Raw genomic sequence first — 16,677 nt, 5'->3', positions numbered from 1 at the left:
GACCACTAAAGATCTCATGAGAAAGAGTGTGCAAATGGGTTGTGACTTCAGTTATAACTGTTATAAGAAAGGTGACTTCCTGATTATTAGTGTTTATTGCTAATGTATCAGTAATGGGCAAATATTATAAATCTTTAAATGCCAAACAGCAAAGCTAGAGGCAAATTTGTATTAGGAGAATCAGGACAGTCATTTAGAGAAAATCATAGTGACCTGCCTTTTGCATTTTTCTCCTGGGGCATTTTTACTAAAATTTGTTCTCCTGAACCAGCACACACAGGAAGGAATCAGGGACTACTGTTCCTAATTTTTCAATGAGAATACTGATGCTCGCATCTATTTGAATCAAGTTTCCATTTTTCTTACTGCAGTATAGGCCATCTAAAAATTAGCTTTTTATTATTGATGAGCATTAACTATCATTGTTTTTCATGTGTACTTATTCTGTTGTGCATTTTAATTTCTGAGGCCACTGAGGGCAGAACCCAGTACCTGTCTTCAAACCTCAGCTCCACATTTTACTAGCTGGGTGAGCTTAAATAAGTTACTTAATCTCTCTGTGCCTGAATTTCCTTGTATGTAAAATGGGGATCACAAAATATCCATCCCAAGGCTGTGATGAGAATTAAAGAAATTAGCATATACTTAAAATGCCTAGAACACTGTTTGGAGCCATAGTAATCTCAAAATAAATGTTAGTTGCTGCTGCTGTTATACCAATAAAATAGCTCTGTAACTCCCACCTGCTAACTAAGAGGTTAATTCAGTTATGGTTATTGGTGGTGGTGGTTTTCTTTGTTGTTTGGGCTGTTTTGGTGGAGTGAGGGCAAGGTTACATAGCTAGTAAGTGGTATAAACCAGGTTTACTAAGTCATTGGTTTAGAGTAGGGATTAGCAAACCAAATTGGGCCTGGTTTTGTGTGGCCTGCAAGTTAAGAATGATTTTTATATTTCTAAATTGTTGAAAAAAAACAAAGGACAATATTTTGTGATCAATGAAAATGATACAAAATTTTGATTCAGTATCCATACATAGTTTTTATTGGAACTTAGTAAATAACCTTATATATTGCTTGTAGCTGTTTTCTTACCACACTAGTAGAATAGAGTAGTTATGACGCAGATGGTACGGTCCACAAAACTGAAAATATTTACCATGTAACCCTTTACAGAAAGTTTTCCAACGCCTGCTTTGTGGGGTTATCAGTTATGTTGATTAGAGTGAATGCCTACTTTTTATACTGCCCTATTTTGACAAAAGATGGTTGCATAAGAAAGTATATAACTTTAATTAGCTATCCTTGTGGCGAGAAAACTTTGGTTTGTTTTGTTTTGTTTTCAAAAGGATAATTTTCTACATTGGTTAAAATTTTCTTGAAACTGGCATACAAGTTCATGAGTAGAGTTAATTAAACTCTAGTAGATTGTGTAAGTATATACATGCCAAAAACTATACATATTCACCAGAGTATTAATAGATTTGGATTAGTCTCAAGAGCTGTCAAAACAAAAGTCTGACTCTGTGTGCCCTGTGTGTGGAGGGGTGGGGAGGAGGTTCATTACATTTGCTATTCTGTGTTTCTTTTTTAAAAGATTATTGAAATATAATGAATTCTGAAACAGCCTGTTAATAAGATGAATTTTTCAATGATAATGTACCTTAAGAATATAGTATTATAATCCCATTTTGGAAGTTACTTGTGGTTATTTCTTTAAAGCCTTTGTTTTTGTGACTGAAAGCCTGATATTTATAAAGTGGCCAAACTCTGGAGGCTTTTAGCAGTTGTGCTTGGAGAACATGTGCTTTAATTTTGTCACACCAATCATTAAGGCAAATAACCTTTTCTTCTATCTATGTGCTGTTTTTAAGTATGATGTGGATCTTTCTTATTTGGTTAGTTATATAATCTTTATTTAGCATCTTCTTTCCCCTTGAATATCTGCAAAATCTTGTAACTCCTTTTTTTTAAGGTTTATACCATTCAAAGTTAATTCATCAAATATTTTTGAAAGACTTCGTCCAAGGTCCTGAAGTTAAGAATGTGACAGACTTGCACCCTGCCCCTGTAGAGTTTTCAGTCTGGTGAGGAAGATAGATGTGAAGTTAACGTAAGTGTGGTCAGTGTTGGGAAAGGAGAATTAAATTGTGCAAAGAAAATGTAGAATAACGGGACCTTAACTAATCTGAAGAAGGTGGAGAATATTCTTTGGATTTTTTAAAAATTTGTGATGATTTTGAAGATCCATCCTTAACTAAAGATCTGTTACTAAGTTGAAATTATTTTGAGTTTAGAAAAAGTATTGAATGAGAATTATAGGAAATTACATACGGTGTCCCTCTTATTGATACAGGCACAATCTACTGAATTGCTATATTGGACGATTGATGGATGGACGACTTTACACATTTGATTTTGCCAGGAAATTATATATTGAGTGTAATGGTCACCATGAGATTGGAATGCAGAAAATACCAAAAGTGAAAGAAAGACTATTTGGAAATCAAAATATCTGTTCTTCTTAAACAGAAATATATTTTTAAAGTGGAATCTAACTAGGCATTTTCCCCCCTTTTAGAATGGTTATTATTTTTAGTATAAAAATAGATGGTTATGTAGTTATGTATTATATAAATATATACAATATATTATATAAATACATACAATATATACAAAAGCATATACACACACATACATGTATTATACCCAATTAAAGGTGGAAGTGCCACCAAGTCAAGCCCCAAAAGTAACCACTGTTGATAATTTGATGTTTCTCTGTGAGAATACAACTTTTTTTTCCTTTAAGGGCAAAGGAGATCAGAATATACGTACTGTTCCACAGCTTGCTTCACTTAAGATGATGTTATGGACATCTTTCCCTGGCAGTGTTGATTGAGAACCACCTCTCTCCCTAGATCTACTTTATTCTTGTTGTTCTCATTGTTGATACTGCTGTTTTAAGTTGTATTCTTTAAGGTAGAACATTCAAAAGATTTACAAAAAAGTATACATAGAAAGTCATTTTTCTTTCCAATTCTTCCTTTTTCACCCTTAGCAATTTCTTACCTCTTGAAATCATCCTGTTACTATTATATGCCTTTACTTAGACTAAAGTTAACCCCCCAGACTAATCATTCATGAGGAAACCAAATGCTTAGTGAATTTACAGCAGCAACCAATTGATTTTGTCATATTATATTTAATATTGTATTTAATTGTATTTAAGATTGTATACCAAAATGGTAACGGATTTCCCATTCGTTGTATTTCAGTTTCAAGTTTAATGCTGTGTGATTTTTGTTAGAGGTTGCAGTCTGGACGTGAACAATCTCTGTCAGCAGTTTAGATCTTTCAAGTAACTGTTTCAGGAGCAACCCCACAAGGCCTTGTGTGCCCCAGAGCACTGCCCCTGCCCCCACATGTCCTCACCACTGTCTGCTTATCTCACTGTCAGTGTTGTGAGTAAAGACCCAGGTCTTGAAGACCCCAGGAGGAAATGACCTTGCTGCTTTAATCTGAAAGCTGATTTAGGGGTTTATAGCTCATCTCTGTGATGTCATATTTTCATCTGATGATTGTAATCTGGAACCACTGGGTTAACCTGCTGTTTTCAGGCCAACTTTGTTAATGCCAGAGCCTGGGGAGTGGAGGTGGCTGAGTGGTGGTAGATTTAAGGGAGGTCAGGAATCTCCTCTGCCGGGACCAATCTGGAGCTGAGAAGGTGTTATTTGTTGAAGCACTTGCTCTATAGCACTGGATCTTTTGTCAGGTGCTGATACTAAGATGGCCTTATGAACAAGATTACCTGAAACTCCCTGCCTTTCTGATAAACTCACCAGAGAACATCGGGTGATAGTATTGGGGGGAATATAGAAAGAAGTTAACCAGATCCAATCTTCAGAGTGGCTGTGTTGATATCCTATGGCCTGAAGAGCCCTAGGCTAGTACTTCCCTTTTTATAGGCAATATTTACTTTTGTATAAAATATGTTCCTCAAAAAACTACCCAGATATACAGTGTGTAAAAGTAAAACAAACAAAAAGACATATGCTAAGAAGATATTCCTTTACCAGAGTACTAGTAAAACATTATACAATTCAAAAAGAATATGTCATTCTTTCTGACATAGATGTATGTCTAGTATAAATATTGTATACTTTGTAAATATTCTTTAGTTTTATCCTTTTTCTTTACAGTTGAGCACATGCCTGGCTTAAGTCAAGTATGCTTCCAGTAAAAGTTAAAAGACTTGCCACATAAAACACCCTGAGTGATTGCCATTTTTGCCTAAACTTAATATTGTTTGCAAGACCTACGTTTCATATCACTACTATGATCACATTTACTTTTTTTTATTGTGGTAAAAAGCACATAACTTAAAATTTACCTTCTTAACCCTTTTTAAGTGTACATTTCAGTAGTGTTAATTACATTCACATTGTTGTGCAGCCAAACTCTAGAATTTTTCATCTTGTAAAACTGGAACCGTATACCCATCAAACAACTCCCAATTTCTCCCTGGTTTCTTCTCTTCCGGCCTCCCCTCCTCCCCCACCACAACCCCCTATCCCCCAGAAACCACTATTCTGCTGTCTTTGAATTTGATTACTCTAGATACCTGATATATATGGAATCATACAATGTTTGCCCTTTTCCGACTGGCTTATTTCATTTAACATAGTCTCCTCAAGGTTCATGCATATTGTAGCATGTGTCAGAATTTCCTTTCTTTTTAAAGCTGAATAATCCATTGTATGTATATATCACATTTTGTTGATCCATTTATCTGTCAATGGGCAGTTGGGTTGTTTCACCTCTTGGCTACTATGAAAAATGCTGCTATGAACATGGATGTGCATATATCTCTTTGAGATCTTGCTTTCAGTTTTTTTGTTTTTTTTTTTTTTTGAGATGGCGTCTCACTCAGTTGCCCAGGCTAGAGTGCCATGGCGCGGTCTCGGCTCACTGCAAGCTCCGCCTCCCAGGTTCACGCCATTCTCCTGCCTCAGCCTCCCAAGTATCTGGGACTACAGGCGCCCGCCACTATGCCCAGCTAATTTTTTTGTATTTTTAGTAGAGACGGGGTTTCACCATGTTAGCCAGGATGGTCTTGATCTCCTAACCTCATGATCTGCCCGTCTCGGCCTCCCAAAGTGCTGGGATTACAGGCATGAGGCACCGTGCCCGGCCTCAGTTCTTTTTGATATTCACACAGATGTGGAATTGCTAGACCATATGATAATTCTATTTTTAATTTTTTGAGGTACTGCTATACAGTATTCCATAGTTTCTGCACCATTTTACATTTCCAATGGTAAATAAGAGTTTCAATTCCTCCATATCCTCACCAACACTTGTTATTTTCTGGGTTTTGTTTTTTAAATAGTAGCCATCCTAATGAGTGTGAGGTGATATCTCATTGTGGTTTTGATTTGCATTTTTCTAATTTGTGATGTTGAACATCTTTTAATATGCTTGTTGGCCATTTGTACATCATCTTTAGAGAAATGTCTATACAAATCCTTTGCTCATGTTTAAGTTGGGTTATTTGGGTTTTGTTGAGTCTAGGAGTTCTTTATATATTCTGGATATTAATCCCTTATCAGATAATTATTTGCAAATATTTTCTTTCATTCTATAAGTTGCCTTTTCACTCTGTTGATTGTATCTGTTGATACATGGAAGTTTTAAATTTTGGTATAGTCTAGTTTATCTATTTTTACCTTTGCTGCCTATGTTTTTGGTGTCATCTCAGTCACATTTACTTTTCATCTTTTCATCTCCAAACACCCAAACTAATTTTTCTAAAGTAAGAACAAAATGTAATGAAATATCTACATAATTATAAAATAACTACTGCAAAGATGACTACTCCTGAAAGTGAACTCTTGGCTAGCACCATCATGCCCTAACTTGAAGTGTTGCTTCATCCGCTAATGTGAAAATGTACACACTCGGAGTACAAAATGCAGTTGGAGGAGTGGATCTAGAAATAGATTGTGGGGACTTGGGCAAATACAGGAAAACAAAGGAAGAGGAAAGCACACCTAGTTGTATCCTTTTAATTAGGATCCTTGAGTATCCACAAGTAAACTATTTAACAAATCGTTGCAAGAAAAAAATGGTCCTCTAGGGCCTTCTGCATTCTGATTTTTCTCATCTTTCCTATGTGGTAATGCCTCATAGTCAGCTAACACTTCTAAACAGAGACCAGTTAGAAATTTTTGTTGTAAGGTTAACTTTCAAATTTAGAGAAATAAAGGTGCTCTTCAAATATTTAACTTTATCCCAACCTAAATTTTAATAAACTATTGCAGTTGACTAGCAACATAGCCATTTATACCAATTAGTAGTTATAGACTATCAAGACTATCAGCCGTGCACACAAAGTACTATAAGCATCTTTTCTAACTGCAAGACTGTATGAACCACTGATTGAATGGTTTTCTGAGATATTTAAAGAAACTGGAATTTAAGTGATGTTTTTCTTCAAATGCTATTTCTCCTTGTATAATAATGTTGCCCTTGTTCCTTTTTTCTTCCTACTTTTTCTTTCTTTTGTGATTGCTACTTACCCATCTTTCTCTTGATCGTTAGTCCTACACAGATGTTGATAGTTCTCCTTGCCTAATTTTTCTTCCCCACCCATTTATATCACTGTCCTCAGCCCTGATCGCTGTCTTCCAGCATTTACAAGGATTAAAATGAGCCTGCCAGAGTCTGTGTGGCTATGATTCTGGTTTCAGGGCACTAGAGGACACACACATTCATACTTCCCAGGTGCTGGGTCGGCGGCTTCCTCTCCCACCTGGTGCTCAGGCCAGGTGTTGGTAAGACGGTAGGAACCTGAACTGGCAGGAAATTATTAAGCTTAGATGTTGCCTCTGGACCGTCTTGTCCTCCCAACACCCGAAGCAGTTTGATTCTTAAAAACTTATTCAGAAAAAGAAGCTACTGAGATATTTCCCTCTTTATTTTCTTTTGGGTTTAAATAAATAGTAGTGGTTATTCTACCCATGTGAAGTTTTTACCTCTTAAATAAACCTGTGGAACAAATAGAGCATCTTCTGCAAAGAGAGTTCATGGATGCTTATTAATACATTAAACGTTCCAGTTAAGCTCTAGGTTAATGAAAATTCAAGTTTTTGAGTGGTTACTTTGTTCTAGTCTTCTGATGTACCATTTTGCTGTGTGCAACAGTACAGTATTATTTGAGTAGTTTTATTCATTAACAAAATGTACCAAAATAAATTTAGCTAGGGTCACAGTGTTTAATTTAATAGTATTACAATAATAACTACCATAATTAGTTTCAGATTGGCCTTCCTTCCCAGAGGATAAGACTTTTTTAGTTTTGAATGCGTTCTGAAGGCATGATAATGACAGCAAAATTAATGTCATGACCTTTATAGCCTGTTTATGGTTTTTCCATGTTGTACCCTAAAGGATTTAGGGAGCAGTGTACATCTAAAATGAACCACTTAGTATGGACAAGTTAAAAATTGGGTTAATTGGGTTCACATATCCTCAGCTGGTAGCACCTCAGTCAAGACACCATTTCATCTTAGATAAAGGAGCATGATTTTTACACTATAAATTCATCTTAAAACTGTACCTGTAATGTTTTAAAAAGAAAAACGTTTTAAAAGACTACTTTTTCAAATATGTAACAATGTTTTCTCTTATAACGTTATGTGGTGTGGTTTGATTTTTTCAATTAGGAAATCAATTTGTTTTCATTTTCATAGCAAGAAAATGTTGATACAAACTAATGGGTCATGCTGCATGAACACTAATGCTCACTTCCTTTTGGTGATGTTGGGCAGCAGCACTGTCTCTTGCAACGGACTCCTTTTCCCATTTGTAGTTTGTTGGTGGGACTTCCCATAAACAATCACCCTTCTAAGTCCTGGAGATGGGAAACTTGGTTTTCGTGGTTTGTATATTTCAGTAAAATGCAACGTTTGCATATTCAGCTAAAGTTGAGACAATTACATAGGCATGTTAGAATCCTTAAACGTTTTGAGTATTGGATTGAAAAATTCCTGTGGCAATTTTTGCAAGTGGTGGTTTTGAGGCACTTTCATGCATTGTTGGATAAATCAGTGCAACTTCTTTGAAGGACAATTTGGCAAAATCTAGAAAAATGTTAAGTCAACCCAGAAATTTCTTACTGTGACTTCCTGCAGATAGACTTCCCACATGTTAGCAAAGATGTACATGCAAGGGTGCACACTGTATGTAGCTTTGTAAGAGCAGAAGGCTAAGAACAATCTAATTGTCAACCAGTGGGTTAAAAAATAATGGTTCCACACAATCAAATACTATGCAGTCTTTAAAAAGAATGAAGATGCTTGATAAGTGCTGAGATAGCAAACTCTCAAAAACATATTAAGTGAAAAAAGAACAGTATGTATAATCTGCTTCAGTATGGAAATGCGGACAGGGGACAGAGCTTATTTCTATATGTGTGAGTTTCTGTAAACCTAAAACCATTTCTGAAAGGATGCCCAGAAAGGTGCAAAGAGCTGTTGAGCTGTTGCCTCTGAGGAGGGGAATTGGGGGAATAGAATGAGAAGGAGGCTTATTTTTCAATTTATTCTTTTTTTTAGTGCTTGAACTTTTTTTTTTTGGACTGGTACTTATATTTTTAATCAATATACAAACAGAATGTTAAAAAAAAGTTTTTGAAGACTGTAGCAATGTAAGTAAATGCTTAATATATCAATGCAATGGTCTTCCCTTATTTGTGGTTTCTCTTCTCATTTCAGTTACCTGAGATACAGTACAATAAGATAGAGTTTTGATAGAGAGACCACATTCACATAGCCTTTGTATGTTGTTATATATGTGTTCACATTCACGCATTATATGTCGTTATAATTGTTGTATTTTCTTATTAGTTATTGTTAATTTCTTCCTGTGCCTAATTTATAAATTAAACTTCATCATAGGTATGTATGTATAGGAAAAAATACAGTATATATAGGGTTTGGTACTATCCACAGTTTTAGACATCCACTGGGGATCTTGGAATGTATCCCCAGCAAAAATGGTGGAAATGTGATCATTTCAAAAGCAGTGAATTAAATCCAAACTGATCAAAGCCCTGCCAGCCAGATTGATTGAGGAAAACAAAATAAAGAACAATTTCACAATACATGTCTATATTATGGAAGTGTAAATGACAGCCTCTTTATTTTATGGCTTTTATTTTGCTGCTAAGTATCAGTTATTAGCAAATAATGCAATTCTTTTTTGAAAAGCATTCATCTTTGTTGTGATGGTAACTTCACTGGCCTGAATGCCTTCTGAACATTCTGTTAGCATTGGAAATCCAGGCTAGAAATTCCAAGGATGTTCTGCTTGATGTAGAAAGAATCAAATCTTTTTCTTATGACTGTATCCTAGACATTTGAACAAATAAAACAGAGGATAGGCCTGTTTGTTAAAATTTGCCATAAACGTGGGTCTTTCTAGACTTAACTAAAATGCGCTATGGCAGCATAGTCACTGTATTGTATTTATAGATAATATTGGAAATCAGTGTTTCCTAGGACTTGTTGTCTTTAGTTAGTGAAACTTAATATTGATATATCTGAAAGGCCCCCAAACCTGATGTTAGATAAATTCAAGAGACTAAGATAATTTTTACTTTTACATAAAATAAATTTCTTAAATTATTTTAAGAGTGCTGCAGTCCTTCTAAAAACACAACCAAGCAATCTATACAAATCAAATAAACTTAATTATCTGTCACTTTTAGTTACGGAAAAGTATATTAATGGCAGAATTAATAAGACATTGCTTCAAATTTTAAAAATCACAGATGGAACACATTTTTAACACTGGGAGGTAAAGTTAAGGAATTTTTCCAGAAAGAGCAAAAATTAATAAATAGAAAACAAAACATAATAAAGAGGAGAAAAGCATAACCAGCCAGGGAAGCCCAACATTTCAATAATAGGAATTCAAGGGGGAAGAAAAGAGAGCAGAGCAAAGTAAATGAGGAAATCTTAGAAAAATAATTGAAGAAAATATCCTAGGAATTGAAATGCACAAATTTTCTGATTAAGAGGCCCCACCAAACACTTGGAAAGTGGAAGAAAATAGACTGAGACACTTCACTGTGAAGTTTATAAACATTGTTTCCACAATAAAAGCAAATTATATACAAAGGACTACTCACAGTGGCTTTGGATTTCTTCACACCAACGTTGGAAACCAGAATATAGTGGAACATTGCCTTTAATTTTCAAGCTGGAATTGTGTACTCACAAAAATTATCCGACATTTTTATTGATGAGAGAGGAAGTAAATCTTCATCCTCCATTGTGGGACATCAGTTGATAATGCCTAAAATTGAACAATCAAGAAGTGAAATTATAAGCATGTTATTAACGATAATGGAGGTATAAATGCTGGAAGAATCAACTCTAAGAATTGAGAGTGCATGTCTCTGAGGAAGAGGACATGATGACTGCATTTTCAAAATAATAAGCTGTGTAGAAATGTTTACTTGACTTGAATATTTTTAGATTGCAAAGTAAAAGTGGAAAGATTATTCTAGTTGCATCAGAGAGAATAGATTGGACTGGAGGCAGGAAGACAATTTAGGAGCTATTGTAATACAGGCAACAGGCAGTGAGGACCTGACCTAAGGCAGTAAAGGTTCCCATAGAGCAAAGACAATGGCTTTAGAAAATAGAGGAGGAGCACATTTGGAGGCAGGAGCTGCCTTGAGTTTGGAGGTAGCCACTTAGAGATATGTAGGAAGGAGAGAACATTTCACCCTGGAACCTGGGAACTAAAAATATAAATTTGCAATTGTAGTTAGAACCAGATGAGTTGGAAGAAAATGAACAGAAAACCTATGAAGGAAAAATAAGGATCTAAGCTAGAACATATTTTCCTAATAGATTTTTATTGAGGCAGAAAAATGCCCTCTTAAACATTCTTAACCTACCAAGTGCAGTCATATGTGCAACACATGTTAACCAAACAGGAACACAGGTGCCTTTTTGTACATGGCATTTTATAACGGTCAATGATTAGATCATACAATTGGAAATAATGTTTTTTGTACTTCTAAGTATATTCTAGTACATTTCTTTCTTTTTTTGGGGGGGGGAATGCCAAAGATAATAAAACATTTCTTTTCTTTTTAAGGAATTCTGGAGAACATTATTAACATATAATGTAATATGCTGTTTTTTGAGTAATTTTTTTACAAAGTATTTTCAGCATGTGGTATCCAGTTTAATCCTTTCTCCAGCAAAAAGAGTTAAGTGTTTTATCTCTTAGCTTCTATGAGCAGAAACTGAAATGGAAAAAATGATTAAATGATTTGTCCAAGATCATACAGTAAGAAGTTTCAGTTAGAAATGGTACATCTCCCTACTCAGTTCCCCAGGTTTTTAACTCATTGCATACCTGAGATTGGGCAGGAAAATGATCCTGAAAATTAAGGGTGAGTCTAGTTCAATGGCTGACATTCAGAAATATGTGTTGATTCTGGACACGGTGCCTCGCACCTATAATCCTAGCACTTCGGGAGGCCGAGGTGGGCAGATCACTTCAGGTCAGGAGTTCAAGACCAGCCTGGCCAACATGGTGAAACCCCATCTCTACTAAAAACACAAACACGAGCCACGTGTGGTGGCACACGCTTGTAATCCCAACTACTGGGGAGGCTGAGACAGGAGAATCACTTGAATTCAGGAGGTGGAGGTTGCAGTGAGCCAAGATGGTGCCACTGTACTCCATCCAGGGTGACAGAGTGAGACTCAGAAGAGGAGAGAAGAGAGGAGGGAAGAGGGGAGGGGAGTTTTTTTTAATCAAACCCGTTAGCAGCATGCAGCCATTTAGGGAAGGAAGATGATTGCCAAACATTGATACATTGTATTAATGCAAATATCAATATAAGCATTAAGAATTTACTATGTGGATTAAAATTTATTCTGTAGATTAAGTTTTAGCTCCTCTAAAGCTTTACTAACATTTTGAGAATTTTGTTTTTATTTGTTTCTGAAATAGGACAGATTGAGATAAGAATAAGCATTACAGTTGAGCCAATGAAGAATACTGTTATTACAATTGAGCAAATGATGAGTACTATTATTAGTCAGGATTTATGTACTATAAGCTTCTATTAGATATGATTGTATATATATGTGTGTGCATGTTAGATGCTGACAAGGTTGCAGAGAAAAGGAAATGCTTATACACTGTTGGTGGGAGTATAAATTAGTTTGGTCACTGTAGAAAGCAGTGTGGTGATTCCTCAAAGACCTAAAAATAGAACTACCATTCGACCCAGCAATCCCATCACTGGGTATACACCCAAAGGAATATAAATAATTCTACTGCAAAAACATATGCAGACATATGTTCGTTGCAGCACTATTCACAGTAGCAAAGACATGGAATCAACCTAAAATGCCCATCAGTGGTAGACTGGATAAAGAAAATGTGGTACATATACACCATGGAATACTATGCAGCCGTAAAAAAGAATGAGATCATGCCCTTTACAGGAATATGGATGGAGCTGGAGGCCATCATCCTTAGCAAACTAATGCAGGAACAGCAAACCAAATGCTGCATGTTCTCACTTATAAGTGGGAGCTAAATGATGAGAACACGTGGACACAAAAGAAGGGAACAACAGACCCTGGAGCCTACTTGAGGTTGGAGGGTGGAGGTTGGGAGGAGGGAGAGGAGCAGAAAAAATAACTATTGGGTATTAGGTTTAGTACCTGGGTAACAAAATAATGTGTACAGCAGACCCCTATGACATGAGTTTACCTATGTATCAAACCCGCACATGTACTCCTGAACCTAAAAGCTAAATGTGTGTGTTTGTGTGTGTGTGTATGTATGTTTGTAATATTATATAACTAAAGTGGGCCTGAAGGTATTTGGGTTCTCTTGCTCTTGAGAAACATAAATTCCATCATTGCTTAGAAGAGGTAGTTTTTTTAAATAAATGAAATATAGTACAACCACTATGGAGAACAAGTAATTGCTTCTAAAGTTAAGTGGTCCATGCTTAATAGACCACTTAATAATTCCACTCCTAGGTTTTTACCCAAGAGATATTAAAACATTTATCTATACAAAAACTTGGACACACACATTTATATTTATATTAATTCATGATAACCAAAAACTGTCAGCAACTCAAAGGCATATCAATTAATGGATTAAAAAATTGTGTTATATTCATATAATGGAATATGATTCAGCAACAGAAAGGAATGATCTACTGATACACATAATAAGTAATAGTTACTGTTTGATGTATATGAAATGACAGGAAATTCTAGGACAAGCAAAACTAATTTATAGTGACAGAAAGCATCAGTGATTGCCTGGGGCCATGGGTGAGGGATGGAAATTTATTACAGAAGGGCACAAGGGGACTTTTGAGATGATACGTATTTTCAATAGGGTGATTGTTTTAAAATGTACTTGTGTTTGTTTTAGTCAGGTATGGTAAAGTGACAGGAGACAACTTTCTTTGAAAGAGGAGTTTAGGCCGGGTGCGGTGGCTCACGCCTGTAATCCCAGCACTTTGGGAGGCCAAGATGGGTGGATCACGAGGTCAGGAGTTCGAGACCAGCCTGGCCAAAATGGTGAAACCCCATCTCTACTAAAAATACAAAAAATTAGCTGGACGTGGTGGCTGGCATCTGTAATCCCAGCTACTCAGGAGGCTGAGGCAGGAGACTTGCTTGAACCTGGGAGCCAGAGGAGGAATCTGGGCTGGAGTACAGTGAGCCGAGACCTCACCACTGCACTCCAGCCCGGGCAACAGTGTGAGACTCCGTCTCAAAAAAAAAGTTTATTACTTATAGTCCCTTAGAGGAGGGGGCATAGCATACCATTCAAAGCCACAGGGAGAAGCACCTGGGTCAGTCAGGAGGCAGAAGGAGCCAGGGGAAAGCATGGCCTAGAGCCTTTGTTGTAGTTTCCCCAGGAAAGACAAGGTAGGATATGATATGAAAAGCTGTTTAACATTGGCTAGCTTGAATAATTTCAGTGGTCCCTGGCCTATAAGGTAGTCCATATCACTCCAGTGATTTAGGCTGGAGAAATATTGGCTTGGTGTGTTAGTTAGATAAAGGATGTGATTGAGGATATGGGCTTTGGATTGGTTGGTTTGCGTATGAAAGACATGCTCACAGGGGAGTCATTCGCAATATATAGGAATTAGCTAGCCCTGGAAGGGGCAGTATCTTCCCCTCTCTAGCAAGTCCTCTAAGACATCAAATCATCATAAAATATTACAAAAAGCCGTGATTAATACAGTGATCACTCTAAAGGGTATATACATTTTGTCAAAGCTCATCTTGAAGTGGGGTGCATTTTGGTGAATGTAAATTATCCTTCAATAATGTTACTTTAAAAGTAAAAAAAACAAAAAAAGTTAATGAAATGGACCAACAGTCCCTGCTGCACCTTAGTTCAACTCAAGATTTTTCAGCTTTACAATGGTGCAAAAGCCGTGTGCATTCAGTAGAAACTGTACTTGGACTAGCCATACTGGCAGCCATTCTGTTTCTCACTTTTAGTACAGTATTCAATAAATTACATGAGATATTCAACATTTTATTATAAAACAGGCTTTGTGTTAGATGATTTTGCCTAACTATAGGCTAATTTAAGTATTCTGAGCATGTTTAAGGTAGGCTAAGTTACGACGTTTGGTAGGTTGGGTATATTCAACACATTTTTGAATTATGCTATTTTCAAGACTTAGGATGGGTTTATCAGTATATAGCCCCATCATAAGTTGAAGGGGCATCTGTAAATGGGTACATGAAATTACTTAAAACAAGCCAGGAAAATTCATCCTCAAGTGCATTAAAAATTTTCAAACAACACCTAAGTATATAAAGGCAAAGAGCAGCATTGAATACTTCAGAATTACAAGTTCATCCAGGCAGTTCCTATTTTTCTTCCATGTGTCATAACCATTTTCATGTTATGACAAAAGAAAAAGGTGGCATTTTCAGTTATATGGTGTCTGAGTTTATACAACATTTTGGAGTTCTTTCCTGCCATATTCCTAAGGAATACTAATATGTATTTATTTTGATAGTTAACAATAAAAGGCTTCACTCAGTGTCTTCAAGTTTTTCAGTGATGAAGTTATATAGCATCCAGTCCATAGTTGAGGATCAGTAATCATGAGAAAGCTCTTTCTTATATCCAGTTGAAATTTGCCTCCTTGTAACTTTGTCTTCCTCACTGGTCCTAGTCCACTGGACTTACGTAGGATTCCTCTAATCCTGCTTCTAAAATAACAGTTCTTCAGATATAGCATCTTCCCTTGAATTTTTTTATTTCCCAGGTTCGTTCCTTTCCCAGCTTTTTTTAAAACTCACTTTTCCCTATTACTTTGTCCTTGCCATTCTTTGTTTTACTGACTTTCCTTTATTTTTAATAGCTGCACAGAGACATTCTACATTGATTTCCATCAGAACACACTAGTCTATATGTACATGTATGCATGGGAAAGGGATGGGGGCAGAGGAAGAGGGAGAAGCTGCACTCAGGAGAGCATAAGGAGTGTATATATGGAAATGACACACACCTTGGGAATGAATTCTGGCCCATCTGAGTGACCTTGAGCAAGTTGCTTAATTTTCTTTGAGCACTTCAGTTTCTTAACTTAACAGTGCAGATCCTCATATGAGGATGAGGTGTTTCTGAATTACCTAGTGGTAGGTCTAGCACATAGTAGCATTTGTTGCAAAAGAGCTACAGTGTAGAATACAATCTAGGTGAAGCTGTCATCCGTGGCTTCGCTGACTGGTTCTAGGCTGAAACTAAGATCTTGTGTGATTATCAACCTGTTACATTTTAAAATCAAGAGGCACAGCCTAACAGTAGAATCAAAACTGGAAGATGGCCTGTCAAAAGAGCAGCTGCCCAATCAAAGTAGGTTAGTAACATTATCTTAATGTATAAAGAAAAGCCTGTTATGAATTACCAGCTCTGAGACATTAAAAGACTCATTACCTTTTTTATATTTGCATGTTTTAAGTTATCCTGGCCAAATTTATTATATTATGGCGTTTATCTGAATGACAGTATGTCAGTGTGATGATATATGACGTGTTTATTCCCTAGGAAATAGTTTCCTAGAAATAATAATCTACACTGACATCTACATCACAACTCTGTGACTGGTGGCCACATACACATACAAGAGCGTGCACTTATACATGTACTCGCAACATGGGTTAAAGTTAATCAGCATGTTGAGCATGGAGCAAATTATTTTCTTTTATTCTCTTACATTTATCTACATTTATTTTTAGGAACCTTAGCAAAGCAGCATAACAAAGACAAAGCAGTGTCTGCCTTAGGTTTCTTCAACAAGGAATAAATAGAAAAATTTTCATTTACAGCACCATCAAGCTGTCACTTTGTCAGATAACCAATTCACCTAATTTTCATTTTTAATCAACTCTCTTTAAATGTGGCTTATTAACTAAAATGAAAAGTAATCATGTAACAGTGATTTACAAAGATCTATTGTATTAGATCTTGCTATAATTGATTGTATTTGCTGTTCGCGTTCTTTAATTTTATTCCTTTCTGATAGATTTTTCTATTTAATATACTTTTCAGCAATTTAAGTAAGAAAAGTCAGGTTATAATTTTC

At 36.1% G+C, this 16,677-nt stretch overlaps 1 protein-coding gene and 1 long non-coding RNA gene across 32 annotated transcripts in view; one reads left to right on the top strand and one right to left on the bottom strand.

Moving 5' to 3' along the window:
* Positions 1-16,677, top strand: part of ZNF438 (zinc finger protein 438) — a 182,378-nt gene that overhangs the window by 126,364 nt on the left and 39,337 nt on the right.
* The window catches only part of LOC129048201 (uncharacterized), a 53,030-nt gene continuing 45,526 nt past the window's right edge, over positions 9,174-16,677 (bottom strand). The window contains exons 5-6 of the long non-coding RNA XR_008510368.1: positions 10,189-10,355; positions 9,174-9,406 (exon numbers count right to left, since the gene is read on the bottom strand). This is a non-coding gene — a long non-coding RNA (uncharacterized LOC129048201). The remainder of the gene's footprint in view (positions 9,407-10,188; positions 10,356-16,677) is intronic.

This window comes from Pongo abelii, chromosome 8, assembly GCF_028885655.2.
Source record: "Pongo abelii isolate AG06213 chromosome 8, NHGRI_mPonAbe1-v2.0_pri, whole genome shotgun sequence".
NCBI lineage: Eukaryota > Metazoa > Chordata > Mammalia > Primates > Hominidae > Pongo > Pongo abelii.
This window is presented reverse-complemented; position numbering and strand designations above follow the sequence as displayed.